The sequence below is a fragment of the Rutidosis leptorrhynchoides genome, chromosome 5, assembly GCF_046630445.1.
Source record: "Rutidosis leptorrhynchoides isolate AG116_Rl617_1_P2 chromosome 5, CSIRO_AGI_Rlap_v1, whole genome shotgun sequence".
Classification (NCBI taxonomy): Eukaryota; Viridiplantae; Streptophyta; class Magnoliopsida; order Asterales; family Asteraceae; genus Rutidosis; species Rutidosis leptorrhynchoides.
The window spans coordinates 118,770,537-118,782,852 of record NC_092337.1 but is presented as its reverse complement, the minus strand read 5'-3'; positions in this window follow the sequence as shown (position 1 = coordinate 118,782,852).

Below are 12,316 nucleotides of genomic sequence, written 5' to 3'. Positions count from 1 at the left end.
CCCGAAATATTTAGAGTTTAAAAGTGGGACTATATACTCACTTTTGTCTTGAAGATATGTAATTTCGACTTGGTCTCCGATTGATATCACGAACCTATCCATATATAATATATCAATACCTTTTCTTTTTAAACAATCGTCACATATATATACTTATAATACTTTTAATACTTTTAATAATTCCTTAGTCCGTAGTTAGCAGTCCGATGTTAGTAATTCAATTTTAATGGTTTATATTTAGTTGTTTAATAAACCCCCAATGAAATAAATAAAACCCCCATCGTATATGTATTGGTCGAGATTAATCTTGACCCATGGTACCGTGTTGTCAAATGACGTATTGCGTACATAAAGTACCGGTGTTGTCAAATGACGTGTTGCGTACGTTCATGAGGTCTTATGATTAATCTTCTCGTGTTGTTTACGGGTGGTCCTGAAATATATAAAATTAAATCATGAGTAAATATATATGAAATATCATATTAATTAGGAAAGATATGATTTATTTAATTTTTCTCCAATTATTTTCGTTGTTAAACAAGCTTTGGACACCCGATCTTATTTTAGTCGTAGTTTCTTCGTTACAACTCCGTTTTTGTTGATTCAACTTGCCATCTCCTTGGATCGAGTCAAAATTTAAGAATATGAACTGTAAATACCATGGTTTATATTCGTGATCACAGGTTATAGTCCATACTCTAGGTGAATCTTATGAAAGTAATCATTTTTGTCATAAAAACAACATTTAATGGTCATTTTTCTAAAAATACTTATACTTTGAATTAAACCATGAAATTTTTATGTGTTAACATATTCATAAGAAATATCATTTTTCCAGAACATGAACTTCTAAATCAAAGTTCAAGATGGTTTTTAATTATCCAACCCAAAACAGCCCCCGGTTACACTCCGACGCCGTAGATTCAGTTTTAAGGTGTTCTTTGTAAAAACAAGTTGTATCTTGTTAAGTTAGCATATCATTATGATATATTACAGGTCTTGAAGTGTTTTAAAAGTTAAGTTAGAAGGATCTATTTAGTTTGCGAATAAGTTTGAAATCATTCAAACTATGTTCTAGTTTATAAATTCTTATATAGATAACTATAAACATATGAATTGAACAAGAGTTGAAGTAGAGTTTTTACCTTAAGTTTAAAATGTAAAGTTGCTGGAAAGAAGTAGTAAAATAAATTTGAGAGAGTTCTTGCAAGTGTGTGTGAAAATTGAAAGTAAAATTTGGAAAATGAATGTGTAAAAATGAGTTAAAAATGGTGCTTATTTATAGGCTTGAAAATTTGGTTTTTAGTGAAAATATCTAAGATAAGTTAAAATATATTATGTCATGAATGACATATTACACCAATAATTGAAGATTTCTATTGGTATATACCAATAGTAAATACTTCTAGAAGCTGTGTATAGTACGAGTATAATACGGGTATAAAATATATAAAGATGTTTCATGAATCATATATAATGACAAAGATGTCATTTTCCATGATAAAAGGTTGAAAATGATGTTTTCCTACTAGTATATTCCAATAGTAAATACATCTTAATACAATACATATATATTTATTTTAACTTAGAAGTTATAACGTCGTTAAGCTTTATATATATATATATATATCGTTTCGAAGTCCTTAAGTTAGTAGTCCAATTTTATGTATATAATCCATTGTTAATATATTTAATGAGATACTTAATTATCATATATTCAAGATAGATATAATCCATATATATCCGTATATATACATAAGTATATAATTAATACAAGTTATGATGTTCGTGAATCGTCGGACAAATAGATGGTCAAAGGGTAACTAATCATCCGAATAACAATTTCAAACTTTTTAGACTCAACTTTAGGGTTTTTGCTTATCGTGTCGGAACCATATAGAGTTTAGGGTTTAAATTTGGTCGGAAATTTACGGGTCGTTACAGATTTGTATTAGTTTTTATAATTTTCTAAATTTTATTATTAGATTTTAATAATTTTTGAATGTGGGGTAATATACCAAACTTCAAAAATATGTATATATGTTTGTAGTTTATTTTATGTACACAACAGGGTAAAACAACGCATTTTCAAAGACTGGCATTAAGTTTAGCAAAAGCAACTAATTTTGACGACAAGATGCAAAATAAATGTGATATAACAACAAGACGGAATGAACAAATAATATGCACCATTTATCATTCAGCAAACAAACGCCAATATATTTGAAAACTTTGGTAAAATTTAATCATTTTCACACAAATCACCCTCAATAATTTAAATTGTTACTGATTTCTTGCAAATGAGGGCATTGCAAGATCTTAAGTGTGGGAAGGGGTTAAATTCTTTCGGATTTTTAAAATTTTTATCTTAAATACTTGGTTACCATTAAAAATACTAGTAAAGCAGTAGTTGTATTAGAACCTAGTGCTCTCTGATAATAAAGAACAGCCCTAGTCTTATATACTGACTACCCAATTCTAGTAAAAATTTTCAAAATTTTCAATTAAATGAACTCAAAATCATGTTTATACATATTTATGAACGATAAAACTAGGTTTTAACACCGAAATTATTGTTACCTCAGAAAGGACATAAATTGAGAAACAAACCAAAATGTTAAAATTCATTTAAAATGGAATAGAGGACAATAAAAAGGAAAATAAAAGCCAAGTGGGGGAAAATTTACCAAGTTATCTTAAACATATGTCACATATATCGGTAACAAATAACTGAAAATACTTTTGCTTTGGACTAAACTAAACTGTTTTACCCGATGAAAGAAAAGAAGAGATGGATCTACACGATGAATCAATTCCATCATTAAAAGGAAGTAAAGTCTTCCGAAAAAGAAACGCGCTTCTTGATTTAGGTCAGGAAGTTGTCGTCCAGACCAGCTGTAGGTTGACGAAAAACCTAGAAAAGTCATCACTAAAATCAGCAGGAAATCCACGGACCTCAGCATAAAACAGGGTTGCCAGGTGGTCAAATTTATCCTAACCATGAGAAGGATTTATCTCGTACAATGGGGGGGGGGGCACCGTGCAAATTAGCTTGATAAGACTAATGAATCGGATCCCCAAAAAGAATAATCTCCTTAAAGATTAAAAATCAGCTTTTAAGCCTGATATTACTCAATCCTTGAGATTGACCTTAAAGATTGAGAATTACAAACTCATGGAATTCAATGATATCTAAACTCGAGCTTGAACGAGAAAATATTTTGATCAAATTATAAACCGATTTGTTTTCTGAAAACCCATTTTCAATGCGTTCATTACCATTGAACGTAAAATCCTAGGAATTCACCTGGAATTCATTAGGTCACCTGAACTAAATCGGGTGTCAACCGTAAGAACGGTGGTTACATAGCATGGTCAAAGACAGGACCTTGTGCTAGACCGACAAATTATAAGGGTGAGCTTTACTATTGCTCCTACAAAGGATAGTAATTGCGTCCAACACGTTATAGACCATAATTAAAAGCATGTCAGGGGACATTGCCTTAACAGTTGCTTGTTCAACGCTTTCCTTTATAACCGGATGGTAGTTTACCGAAAGGTAATATACGGAGCAAGTATATTGGATGTGTTGCTTTCCAAATACAAGATTAGCAAGTGGGTGACACAAAACCGCAAGTTTTGAGCTAAAATTTTCAAATCTGAAACCCACCAAACCCACAAAAAGAATTTGCAAACACCGGTGAAGGGTTATTCCGGAAAACTTATCTAGAGTAAAAACTAGATTTAATTTTCAAAAGATCAAATGTTTTCATAAAGATCCAATTTCCTTAATGGATCTAAATTTTTATAGTCATGTGGGACTGTAAACCATATCGTTACTACCATTGTTTATACCGCCGTATAGAAATCACTGATGTACAAAGTGTGAAGAATAAAGAAGTGATTCTAGTATTTCAAGACTATATTGCTTGAGGACAAGCAACGCTCAAGTGCGGAAATATTTGATAATGCTAAAAACGAACATATATTTCATAGCATTATTCCTCAAGAAAGACAAGCTTTTAGTTGTAATTGTTCTATTTAAAAGTGATATTCGTTTAAATAATAAAAGGTGAAGATAAAAGACAGATTCGACGAATTGAAGACGCAAACGACCAAAAAGCTCAAAAGTACAAAATACAATCAAAGTGGTTCTAATTATTGATAAGAAACGTCTCGAAATTACAAGAGTACAAGATTCAAAACGCAAAGTACAAGATATTAAATTATTCGCAAGGACGTTCGAAAATCCGGAACCGGGACCAGAGCCAACTCTCAACGCTCGACGCAACGGACTAAAAATTACAAGTCAACTATGCACATAAATATAATATAATATTTAAATAATTCTTATATTTATTTATATATTATATAATATATTATAAACCGTCGGCAAGAAAGGCTCCAAACCTTTGTGAGCTGGAATTACGAACTCCGCGAGTTGCGGAGTATGGAGGCCAAAAATGCCGCGACTCGCGGAGCAGCCAAATACGAAAATCCCTATAAAACCCAACGAATTCTGATCATTTTTATCATCCAATATATCAATCTCTCTATATCTATACGTAATATTTATATTTATATTTATATTTTAATTTTAATTTTAATTTTAAATCCTAATAATAAGGGTATGCTAGCGAATGTTGTAAGGGTGTAAGTCAAAATTCTGTCCGTGTAACGCTACGCTATTTTTAATCATTGTAAGTTATGTTCAACCTTTTTAATTTAATGTCTCGTAGCTAAGTTATTATTATACTTATTTAATCCGAAGTAATCATGATGTTGGGCTAATTACTAAAATTGGGTAATTGGGCTTTGTACCATAATTGGGGTTTGGACAAAAGAACAACACTTGTGGAAATTAGACTATGGGCTATTAATGGGCTTTATATTTGTTTAACTAAATGATAGTTTGTTAATGTTAATATAAAGATTTACAATTGGAAGTCCCTATAAATAACCATATACACTCAATCGGACACGATGGGCGGGATATTTATATGTACGAATAATCGTTCATTTAACCGAACACGGGAATGGATTAATAGCCATGATAAGGCTAAAAAGGAACATATATTTCATAGCAAAATCCCCCAAGAAAGACAAGATTTTAGTTGCATTTGTTCCATTTTCAAGTAATATTCGTTTATTTTAAATAAGTGCGAAGACAAAAGGCGAAAACGACGAATTGAAGACACAAAGGTCCAAAAAGCTCAAAAGTACAAGATACAATCAAAAAGGTTCAAATTATTGATGAGGAACGTCTAAAAATGACAAGAGTACAAGTTACAAAACGCAAAGTACAAAATATAAAATTGTACGCAAGGACGTTCGAAAATCCGGAACCGGGACCAGAGTCAACTCTCAACGCTCGACGCAACGGTGTAAAAATTACGAGTCAACTATGCACAAGAATAAAATATAATATTTAAATAATTCATAATAAGAATAATATTAAATAATAAAAAGTTGTTAATTGAGCATAGTTCAGGGGTCATAAGTGAAAATTCAATTTCTAAATTCGCCTATAAAAGGCTTTGTAATCGTAATGTAAAAACACACCTTTTTCCAATCTTCTTTCTTTCTTATGTAATTTATATTTATATTTATAATATTAAGTTTAATTTAAGATTAATAATAATTGGGTTATTGTAAGAAATGTTTTACGGGTTTTAAAGTAGGAACTCTGTCCGTGTAACGCTACGCGATTAATAATCACTGTAAGTTATGTTCTTCCTTTTTAAATTAATGTCTCGTAACTAAGTTATTATTATGCTTATTTAAGCCGAAGTAATCGTGATGTTTGACTAAATATTAAGACGGGGTTATTGGATTTTGTACCATAATTAAGGTTTGGGCAAAAGACCGACACTTGTGGAAATTGGACTATTGACTATTAATAGATGGGGGGTATTGTCTAATTGAGTGACAACTCATTGGAGTCTGTCGAACCTATCTTCAAATTAATTATCCTAATAATTAATAATGATTATGGTTGTCCTATTTAGTGACGTTCATATGGAATCTATTATAATCATTTAATTAATTATTCGGGTTGGGTAATTGATTATTCAAACTGATCAAGTGGGTAAATTAATATTCATATCTAATCAAAACAGGGGTAGATTACATACAGTGATAACTGGTGTAATTGTTGACAGAAGTGATAACTGCGTCACAGTTTAAATCCTTAATTAGTTGGAATATTTGACTTCGGGTATAAGGGTAATTTGACGAGGACACTCGCACTTTATATTTATGACCGATGGACTATTATGGATTAAAAACCAGATAGGTATCAAATAAACCATGACAAAGGACAATTAACCCGAGTAACAATTAATTAAAATCAAAACGTCAAAGATCATGATTACGGGAGTTTAAATAAGCATAATCCTTTTATTTCATAATCTATCGCAATTTTATTTATTGTTATTTTATTTATCGTCATTTATTTATTTTACGCACTTTAATTATTGTCATTTATCTTTACGCTTAAAAATATAAAATCGACAAACCGGTCATTAAACGGTAAAAACCCCCCTTTTATAATAATATTACTACTTATATATATATATATATATATATATATATATATATATATATATATATATATATATATATATATATATATATATATATATATATATATATATATATATATATATATATATATATATATATATTTATATAAATATAGTTTTATAAAAATATAGTACGTAATCACTAACTCCCTGTGGAACGAACCGGACTTACTAAAAACTACACTACTCTACGATTAGGTACACTGCCTATAGTGTTGTAGCAAGGTTTAGGTATATCCCATCCGTAAATTAATAAAACTTGTGTCATATTTTGTAGTATTTCCTAGTAAAAATAATACTATTTCGTACCCTCACGCTACATCATCAAGCCACTAGAATTATTAAAACAGGGGTGAAATTATATACAAGGACACTTGGCATAATTGATAACAGAGTATTAAAACCTTGGGTTACACGCAGTCGATAACCTGGTGTAATTATTAAACAAAGTATTAAAATCTTGTTACAGTTTAAGTCCCCAATTAGTTGGAATATTTAACTTCGGGTATAAGGATAATTTGACGAGGACACTCGCACTTTAAATTTATGACTGATGGACTGTTATGGACAAAAACCAGACGGACATATTAAATAATCCAGGACAAAGGACAATTAACCCATGGGCATAAAACTAAAATCAACACGTCAAACATCATGATTACGGAAGTTTAAATAAGCATAATTCTTTTATTTCATATTTAATTCCTTTTATTTTATATTTAATTGCACTTCTAATTATAACATTTTTATTTATTGTTATTGTATTTAATTGCACTTTTAATTATCGTACTTTTTAATCGCAAGTTTATTTTATCGCACTTTTATTATTCGCAATTTCATTATCGTTATTTACTTTACGCTTTAAATTAAGTCTTTTATTTATTTAATATTTTACATTTGGTTTTAACTGCGACTAAAGTTTTAAAATCGACAAACCGGTCATTAAACGGTAAAAACCCCCTTTATAATAATAATATTACTTATATATATATTTGTATTTTTATAAAAGTAAACTAATATAGCGTTAAGCTTTGTTTAAAGATTTTCCCTGTGGAACGAACCGGACTTACTAAAAACTACACTACTGTACGATTAGGTACACTGCCTATAAGTGTTGTAGCAAGGTTTAAGTATATCCATTCTATAAATAAATAAATATCTTGTGTAAAATTGTATCGTATTTAATAGTATTTCCTTGTAAAATATAAAGCTATTTTATATACACCTCGCACGACATCAAAGGTATTGAGGAGGTGAGATGTAGACAACCCTTCCCCTACCCTAAAATAGAAGAGATGTCGTTTCTTTAACCATAGTCGAGAAAAAATTCTCCATCCACAAGAAGAGAAAGTCATCCCCCTCTCTACTCCAGGGTAGAGAGATTGCTTCCGTGAGGACCTCCAGCGAAAAATAATAATAAATTAATTAATTAATTAAAAAATAAAATTAAATAAATTAAATAAATAATAAAATGACACGCCATGAAAATGGTAGAATTAAATTTTCATGGGTTTTAAGTCCGTCTGAAAATTAAATTAGGCTCTAAGCGGCAGTCAAGACGCCAATATATCGACGCTTGCTGTTGCCTCAATGGATATTCGTTGCATATAAATGTAAATCCAACGACGATTTTGACAATTAAATATAGATTATAGAAAATGTAAATGTATAATCTTTATGTTTTTAGGTTATTACACATTTTACGATTGTAATTTGTCGCCTATTTTGACTTTAATTGAGTAAATTCATTACAATGTAAGTAAATATACGTTCAAACTGATCTAAATGTTTAACGTTTAATAATATTAGTTATAAATTAATAATTTGTAACTTTCATAACCCTTATTTTAGTTAATAATTTAAAATTTTGTAGGTTACATGTGTATGTATATGGATATGTAGATACATATGCATGTATTTTAAAACGAATAAATGTATGTATATATGTATTTCGAGTGATAAAGATATATCCATGAATCATAAATTGTCATTCATATCGCATCCATGAAAAAAGTTAAATCATCCATATCCATATCTATTTCCATTCTCGTCTATTTACAATATTCATATCCATTATAAGTGGATCAGATCGGATGGATATCTATGAATGAAACATCCATTGCCATCCTTCTAAGTTTGGGTATGTAGTCGTGGCTATGGATAGACATAAATATATATACTTGTTTGCTTTAAAAAAGCTTTTTAAAATTTATGTTTAGTCTAGATTGTTAGAATGTAGTTAGAGCAATAATTTATGGATATTACTCCCTCCGTCTCAAAATAAATTTTCTGTTTTAGTTTTGAAAATAAATCTTTTAAGTTGGACTTCAAATATTTTATAGTTTTTGTTATATTATTTTTAATGAAAATTATATGAATAGATTGATTTTTTTAATTGTGTTTTAATTGGTATAACTTTCATCAATTATTATATAACACAAAAAAATAATATTTAAAGTCAAAATTGTACTCAAAAAGTTACACCATGACATTTATTTTGAGACGAAGGGAGTATATTTTATGATATTCATTCTTCAATGATATTGATTATTGAAGGAAGTAATAAGTAAACTGATTAAAAAGAACATTATTAAATATTGTTGAAGTATTTTATTGTAAATGTAAAGTATATCAAGTTAATCAACAAACAATCACTTATTATGAGGTTCCTATGATTACATCACAATCAATCGAATGAATGCAACGATTGCTCTAATTTATCATTTAAAAAGCATATAACAAAATATGAGCCAAAATATGAACTCACTAAACTTATATAAGTGTGTACTTCTGTAATAAAGTACTCTGAGTTCAAAATCTAACAATGAGAGGATTGATGTGTAATGACAAGTCGAACAATGTTTGGCAAGTGTATACTTATAGTTAACTTGTTAATCTCTTATAGTTAACTTGTTAATCTCTCTCTAAGAATTTACCATTTACCATTCTACTAAAAGGTAAAAAAACATGAACCGTGAATTATGTGACTTGTCTAAATCGCCCTTCTCATCACTTATTACCCTTCCCTTCTTCTCGATTGTTCCATTCTCTCTTCTCTCTCTATTTCTGCTTCTCTATATTTCTGCTGCACCTACTCCTTTCTCTCTCGATATTTGTGAATTTTCACTTCTTCTCCACCTACTCTTTTGACGGATTTTAATCATTGATGGATATTTCAAACGATTGTTTAGGTTCAATCGATCGTTCTTTTGGTGGAAGTTTAATCGATTGTTCCTTGACGAATTTCTCAGTCGATCGGTTAACCCTTTTTTTCCTTGCTGGAGGTTCAATCGACTGTTAATCCTTTTAGAGACGACGGCGATTAACAGTTTCTTTGTTTTCGTGATGTATTAGAGATGGTGGAATATTGGGAGTAAAATTTAGGGTTTTCTCGATTTACGTCACACCATTGATGCCACGTCGTAGCAGCTATATCCGGCGTCCTAATTGTTGGGAAATTACGGTCTCACTAATTCCCACCACCCAGCCCAACAATAATAGTAAAGAAATAAAAACAATACACAACACAAGATTTAACGTGGAAACTCCAAAACAGGAGAAAAACCACCGGCCCCCAAAGAGAAATACACTATATCACAAATTGTTACAATGATATAGACGACTCTCTTAAGCCAACTACACTCTCCAAAAATATTTAACTAATACAACTCTCAAACAAGGGTAAGAAAGAAAGAAATAATCAAATACTTAAAGTGTATTGATTGGTGCAATTTGGAATGAAGACTTAGCCCCTCTTATATAACCAAGTCACTCACCCCTCACATCTTCCTCCCACCAATGTGGGATAAACATATCTTCTACTAGCCAAAATAAACCAACAAATCTCCACCTTTTGGATAGAAGAAGATAACCATGCTTCCACATTGCAAGGATAACCGATGTAGACGCTTCCTCGACGACAACTTCAAGATCCTCATCTTCATGCCGTTGACATTATCTCCCAAGAGACAAAACTTGCATCTTTATCCAACATTGTCTAAACCGGCAATCATTGTCATCACAGACAATCATAACTCTTAACAAGAATTATCATACTCCACCATTAAGAGTATACCACTTAGAATATCACATTCCAAGCATTTCACCTCGGCACATGTTGTTGAACAACCAGCTGAAACTTTATGGTGCAACTTCCTTGTTTGGCTTTCCCGAAAGTCCCATCAGCTACAACATCAGTTTCCACCACACAGCCTGCATCAACGCCAAACCAATGCACATGTGTAATTGTGGAACCGCTAACGAACATCCCTTTTCACGGTGGCGCGGACACACCATGAGGATGACGTGACTTCAGAGGAATTCGTCACTCTCCGTAACAACGGAGACAATGTTAGCGTCTTTGGAGCCATTTGCCGGATTAGCTCCACCGGGACAATTAACCCTTACATGTCCAGTCTTCCCGCACTTCCAGCATGTCAGATTCTTTCTAGAGTTTCTCTTCTGCCTATCCGAACACAACACTATCGTATCTCCTGATGACGAGACCCCGTTACCTTCCAGTCTTTTCTCCTCGGATAGGAGCTTGCTAGTAACGTCTTCAAACTTCAGAGTTTTCTTCCCATACATCAAAATAGGTTTCATGTGTTCATAAGACAATGATAAAGATAATATCAACCTCAAAGCTTTATCTTCATCATCCGTTTTAACTCCAATAGCCTCCAGTTCTGAAACAATACCGTTAAGAATACTTAGATGATCTGAAATCTTTGAACCCCCATCCATACGCAGAGTATGAAATTGTTCTTTAAGACACAACCGATTTGAGATGCCCTTGCCCTGGTACAACTGCTCTAGTTTAACCCAAAGCTCCTTTGCCGTTGATAACCCGTGCACATTTGCAAGCACGTTCTTTGCAAGACACAAACGAATCGCACTTGTTGCCCTCAAATCCATATCATCCCATTCTTCTTCATCGAACTTACTGCTAGAATCACTGCCAGGAACAAGGGTGGGTTTACCCTTCAAAGCCTTGTGTAAACCGGACTGAATCAACACATCCTTGACTTGAACCTGCCATAAGCCAAAATTGATCATCCCGTCAAATTTCTCTACATCAAACCTCATTGGACTGAACTTCGACATCGTATCCGTATCCTATAGACAACAACTTTCTCTGATTTTACTCACGTTTCGAATAGCCAAAAGATGTAGCAGGTAGCCAGGACCCTTTAAATCGGAAATCCACAACTCGCCACTAACAAATCCAACTATTACTACGAATCAGAAAAAATATTGTCTAACCAGATACCCTATACGATCAATAGAACTCGTTTCTGATGTGGACGATCCACTCCCGTGGCAACCACAGAGCATACTCCGACTCCTATAACCGAGACCCCCGTCAAACCTGACGCTCTGATACCAGTTGTTGGGAAATTACGGTCTCACTAATTCCCACCACCCAGCTCAACAATAATAGTAAAGAAATAAAAACAATACACAACACAAGATTTAACGTGGAAACTCCAAAACAGGAGAAAAACCACCGGCCCCCAAAGAGAAATACACTATATCACAAATTGTTACAATGATATAGACGACTCTCTTAAGCCAACTACACTCTCCAAAAATATTTAACTAATACAACTCTCAAACAAGGGTAAGAAAGAAAGAAATAATCAAATACTTAAAGTGTATTGATTGGTGCAATTTGGAATGAAGACTTAGCCCCTCTTATATAACCAAGTCATTCACCCCTCACATCTTCCTCC